Genomic DNA, 6,000 nt, shown 5'->3' on the forward strand with positions numbered 1-6,000 from the left:
GGTTTCTATATGTGCCTCCCACTTTTTAAGGGGCCAAAAGTAATGGGACAAACTAAACAATCCTAAATCTAACTTTCACTTTTTAATACTTTGTTACAAATCCTTTGCAGGCAATTACAGCCTGAAGTCTGGAACGCATAGACATCACCAGACGCTGGGTTTCATCCCTGGTGATGCTCTGCCAGGCCTCTACTGCAAATGTCTTCAGTTCCTACTTGTTCTTGGGGCATTTTCCCTTCAGTTTTGTCTTCATCAAGTGAAATGCATGCTCAATCGGATTCAGGTCAGGGGATTGACTTGGCCATTGCATAAAATTACACTTTTTAGCCTTAAAAAACTCTTTGGTTGCTTTTGCAGTATGCTTCGGGTCATTGTCCATCTGCACTGTGAAGCGCCGTCCAATGAGTTCTGAAGCATTTGACTGAATATGAGCATATAATATTGCTCGAAACACTTCAGAATTCATTCGGCTGCTTTTGTCAGTAGTCACATCATCAATAAATACAAGGGAACCAGTTCCATTGGCAGCCATACATGCCCACTCCATGACACTACCACCACCATGATTCACTGATGAGGTGGTATGTTTTGGATCATGAGCAGTTCCTGTCCTTCTCCATACTCTTCCCATCACTCTGGTACAAGTTGATCTTTGTCTCATCTGTCCATAGGATGTTGTTCCAGAACTGTAATGGATTTTTTTAGCTGTTGTATGGCAAACTCTAATCTGGTCTTCCTGTTTTTGTGGCTCACCAATGGTTTACATCTTGTGGTGAACCCTCTATATTCACTCTTGTGAAGTCTTCTCTTGATTGTTGACTTTGACACATATACACCTACCTCCTGGAGAGTGTTCTTGATTTGGCCAACTGTTGTGAAGGGGTTTTTTTTCACCAGGGAAATAATTCTTCTGTCATCCACCACAGTTGTTTTCCGTGGTCTTCCGGGTCTTTTGGTGTTGCTGAGCTCTCCGCTGCGTTCTTTCTATTTAAGAATGTTCCAAACAGTTGATTTGGCCACACCTAATGTTTTAGCTATCTCTCTGATGGGTTTGTTTTGATTTTTCAGCCTAATGATGGCTTGCTTCATTGATAGTGACAGCTCTTTGGATCTCATATTGAGAGTCGACAGCAACTGATTCCAAATGCAAATGTCACACCTAGAATCAACTCCAGACCTTTTACCTGCTTAATTGATAATGAAATAACGAGGGAATAGCCCACACCTGTCCATGAAATAGCTTTTGAGTTGATAGTCCCATTACTTTTGGCCCCTTAAAAAGTGGGAAGCACATATAGAAACCGTTGTAATTCCTACACCGTTCACCTGATTTGGATGTAATTACCCTCAAATTAAATCTGAAAGTCTGCAGTTAAAGCACATCTTGTTTGTTTCATTTCAAAGCCATTGTGGTGGTGAATAGAGGCCAAAATATGAAAATTCTGTCAATGTCCCAATATTTATGCACCTGACTGTATGTGTCCTCATACATCTAGCCTCAATACGCCATATGGCGTAAGACGTCTAACACTAGGCCACTCCCACATGTGTAGCATCTTTTTCTTCACATTACAGTCGCAGGGAAACACCACTCGCAGTGTACTACAGACTCTTGGCTGCGACTTTAACTGCACAGGAATAAGTTTTAAAAACTTACAAAATTCCAGATTAAGCACAATGGAACTTGGCATGAGAAAAAGCTGTGGCATCATTTCATTTCATATACAGATTCAGACTCATTTGCACACACATGTATAATTGTTGCATGTCAAATTGAGTATTGTCTGATCCAAACCAAAAGTTGAGACCATTCATGTGTGGGGTTGCTTCTCAGCCAAGGGAGTGGGCTCACTCACAATTTTGCCTAAAAACACAGCCATGAATAAAGAATGGTACCAAAACATCCTACAAGAACAACTTCTCCCAACCATCCAAGAACAGTTTGGTGACGAACAATGCCTTTTCCAGCATGATGGAGCACCTTGCCATAAGGCAAAAGTGATAACTAAGTGGCTCGGGGAACAAAACATAGAAATTTTGGGTCCATGACCAGGAAACTCCCCAGACCTTAATCCCATTGAGAACTTGTGGTCCATCTTCAAGAGGCGGGTGGAGAAATAAAAACCCACAAATTCTGACAAACTCCAAGCATTGATTAGGTAAGAATGGGCAACCATCAATCAGGGCGAATTGCAGAGGTCTTGAAAAAGAAGGGTCAACACTGCAAATATTGACTCTTTGCATAAACTTAATGTAATTGCCAATAAAAGCCTTTGACACTTATGAAATGCTTGTAATTTTACTTCAGTATACCATAGTAACATCTGACAAAAAGGACTAAAAACACTGAAGCAGCAAACTTTGTGAAAACCAATTCAAATTACTGGCAATATAGCGGTTTATGACACAAAATGACTTGTCAGTAAAACATTGGTTTCCTTCTACCTCCTGCTCAGTGTCAATATTCCCAACCTGATCAGTTCTGTTATTTTGACCTAAATCCATACGGCTCATATATAGAGTTCCAGGATGAATTTTACAATTAGTAATTATGGTTATAAACAAAACAGGTCTTTTACAGAAAGTGTGTCTTCTGTGGTTAAACCTCACACCGTCCGCTGAAGATGCTGTCTATAGCGCAGTGGCTAGCCTTTGTAGTGAATATAGAAAGGATTTTCTGTAGTGATGGTAAAAGTAAAATTCAGTACCTCATAATAGTTTGTGGAGGCTGTGCCGCGTCTGCTGAATCCGTAAGCCTCTGATTGACCTTACCGGTAAGTTGTGTCGCTCCTGCTGGTAGCTCTGCAGCAATTATCCCTGGCCTTTCTCCTTGTACCTACTTCGGTGCGTATATGACAGCTTGGACTGCTCCGGTATTAACATTTGGTTTGGATCAGACAATACTGAATTGGTTTTCGGTAAGAGCTGGTCACATCACACTCCATGGTAGCCCTCTTTGCACCTTGCACCGGCCTTGTTTTAGATTCTGTTAAGGTTTATATCACAAAGCATTCCCCATCATTAAAGCAGTATGCAAGATATTTATCTTTGCAGGGTTTAAAGTGTTTAGATCTGTTGGTAAAGTAGGTGGTAGTGTCTGTTTGCTGATCACCAAAGTAGTTTTGTTGCTTCCAGTTGGTTGCACATTTAGAATGAAAAAGATCCTCTGTGCAGAGCGGCTGTTTGGCACAACTGAAGCCACAGTCTATGAGGATACATCTGTATTTTGTTTTGAAGTTTGAGTGGCATCACCACCTTGGTGCCACACTTTACGGTTCCCTGGCAAATTGGCAATCTACTTGTCCTGCAAGATCTTCAGTGATCAGGAGGATTACCAAAGTTGGGCCAACCCTTGAGAGTCAAGTCAAAAACTTTGGATAAGATTGGATTGTTTCTCTGGCAATTTATTAGTCACTGGCAGTTGATCAATTATTAGGTTGTGATACACCTCCAAGGGGTCTTTCTTATTATGTTAGGGGCTGATTCAACATTGCACATATGTGCAATGCTCAACGCAGATTCCTGATTATCGGGTATCTGCGAGTGCGCAGGACCCATTCTATGAATGTGCAGAATGGGTCCTGCATGATTGCACGCAGCCCCTGCTATGCATCTGCCTGATTGACAGGCAGAATCATTTAGGGAGCGGTGCGGGCATAGCCGGTGTTCCCAGAAACTGAGCCGTGTCAACCCTGTTTTCTGGGAGTGGCAAGGTCAGCCTGTGTAAGCTGAGATGGTTGTGATTAATGTTTATCCTCGGTCACAGTGCTGGGATCGCAAATGCAGCCGGGCGGAATTGCAAAGCTGCTTCCTTGCAGCTTTGCATTCCGTCTACTACTGAATTAACCCCTTAGTAACAGTGAGAGCATGATAGACCATTCGTGTTTGGTTCCCCTAAATTCGTTGCCATACTGATAAGCATCTAAAAACAGGGAGGATGGTTGCAGTTGAGCGTCTTTCATGGCCAGTACTCGCATTCAAGGAGGTATATTTACTAAAGTGAGAGTTTTTAGCAGTGGAGATGTTACCCATAGCAACCAATCAGATTCTAGCTATTATCTTCTAGAAGGTGCTAGATAAATGTTAAGTAGAATCTGATTGGTTGATATGGGCAACATCCCCACTTCTAAAAACCTGCACTTGTTGTAAATCTACCCCTAGGAGGGAAAATAGTTTTTCATTTTAAAAAACCTAACCTTGATCCTAACATTCTCTCTAACTACCGACCAATCTCTCTCCTTCCTTTTCCCTCCAAACTCCTTGAGTGTATTGTTTACAACCGCCTGACCACATTTCTTTCCTCCCACTCCCTCCTTGACCCTTTTCAGTCTGGCTTCCGTTCTCTCCACTCCACTGAAACTGGCCTCACAAAAGTCAGCAACAACCTCCTTGCTGCCAAATCCAAGGGCCACTACTCCCTGCTCATTCTCCTTGACCTCTCTGCTGCTTTTGACACTGTGGACCACCCTCTACTGCTGCATATCCTTCACTCCCTTGGTCTGCGTGACACTGCTCTCTCCTGGCTGTCCTCCTACCTCTCTGACCGTTCCTTCTCTGTTTCCTCTCATGGCAACTCCTCCTCCACACAGCCTCTTACAGTAGGTGTTCCCCAAGGTTCTGTTCTTGGACCTCTCCTATTGTCTCTCTATACGTCTTCTCTAGGTAAACTCATTAGCTCTTTTGACCTCCATTATCATCTCTATGCTGATGATACTCAGATCTACCTTTCCTCACCTGATCTTTCCCCCTCTACTGACTCGTATCTCTAACTGTCTCTCTGCTATCTCTTCCTGGATGTCCCAGCGATTTTTCAAACTGAATATGTCTAAAGCTGCATACACACACGATTGAATTAATGAACGATTTTAGTAAATGATTTTCTACCTTGAAAAAATGAACTAAAATCGTTTACTAAAGTTGTTCATTTACTATGTTCATTTAAATGTAATGAACGATTTTTATGAACTACAAACGATTTTTGCATATTAACTTAATGAAAATCGTTGAGTTGACAAGTCTGACTAAACTACAAACGTGAACGCGAATGAACAATAATCATTCATCGTTTGACTCAGAAAGTGAACGATTATTCAAACGATTATCGTTAAACGTTATCGTTTAACGATAATCGTTCAAAAAATCGTTGTGTGTGTATGCACCTTAAAAGTGAGCTGGTAGTCTTCCCACCCTCCCAGATAACATCATGTCCCACTATTTCTTTATTAATAGATGGCATTACTATCTCATCTAGTCCCAAAGTGCGTTGTCTTGGAGTCATCCTGGACTCTTCCCTCTCCTTCAAACCACAAATTCAGAACCTCTCGCAGTCCTGTTGTTTCCATCTCAAGAATATTTCCAAGATCAGACCCTTTCTCACCCAGGATGCTACCAAAACCCTTGTACATTCACTGGTCATGTCCAGTTTGGACTACTGTAACCTTCTCCTAGCTGGCCTCCCCAAATCCCATCTCTCTCCTATCCAGCCTGTGCTCAATGCTGCTGCTCAGCTCATCTTCCTCTCAAAATGCTCTGCATCTGCCTCCCCTCTCCTACAAGCTCTCCACTGACTCCCATTCCCTTTCAGAACCCAAGTCAAGGCTCTCGCACTCACTTACAAAGCCCTCACCCATTCTCCCATTTACATCTCTGATCTCATCTCCCTTCACTCTTCTGTCCGCCCTCTTCGTTCACTTTATACGTGCCGCCTTTCATGCTAATTGATTACTTCCTCTCACTCCCACCTCCAAGATTTTGCCCGTGCTGCTCCTCACCTTTGGAACTCCCTCCCTCTCCCTATCAGACTGCACCTCTCTACAATCTTTCAAATGAGATCTTAAGACCCACTACTTCATTAAAGCCTTCCAGCTCTCATCCTAACTTGCTGCTACATCTTTCTTTGTCCCCGCCCACCCCATTCTGTGTCACTCATGTATGTCTTCCCCTCCCTTAAAGAATGTAAGCTCTTTCGAGCAGGGCCCTCTACCCTCTTGTGCTTCTCCT

This window comes from Taudactylus pleione, unplaced genomic scaffold (assembly GCF_031769625.1).
Source record: "Taudactylus pleione unplaced genomic scaffold, aTauple2 ptg000116l, whole genome shotgun sequence".
NCBI classification, from domain to species: domain Eukaryota; kingdom Metazoa; phylum Chordata; class Amphibia; order Anura; family Myobatrachidae; genus Taudactylus; species Taudactylus pleione.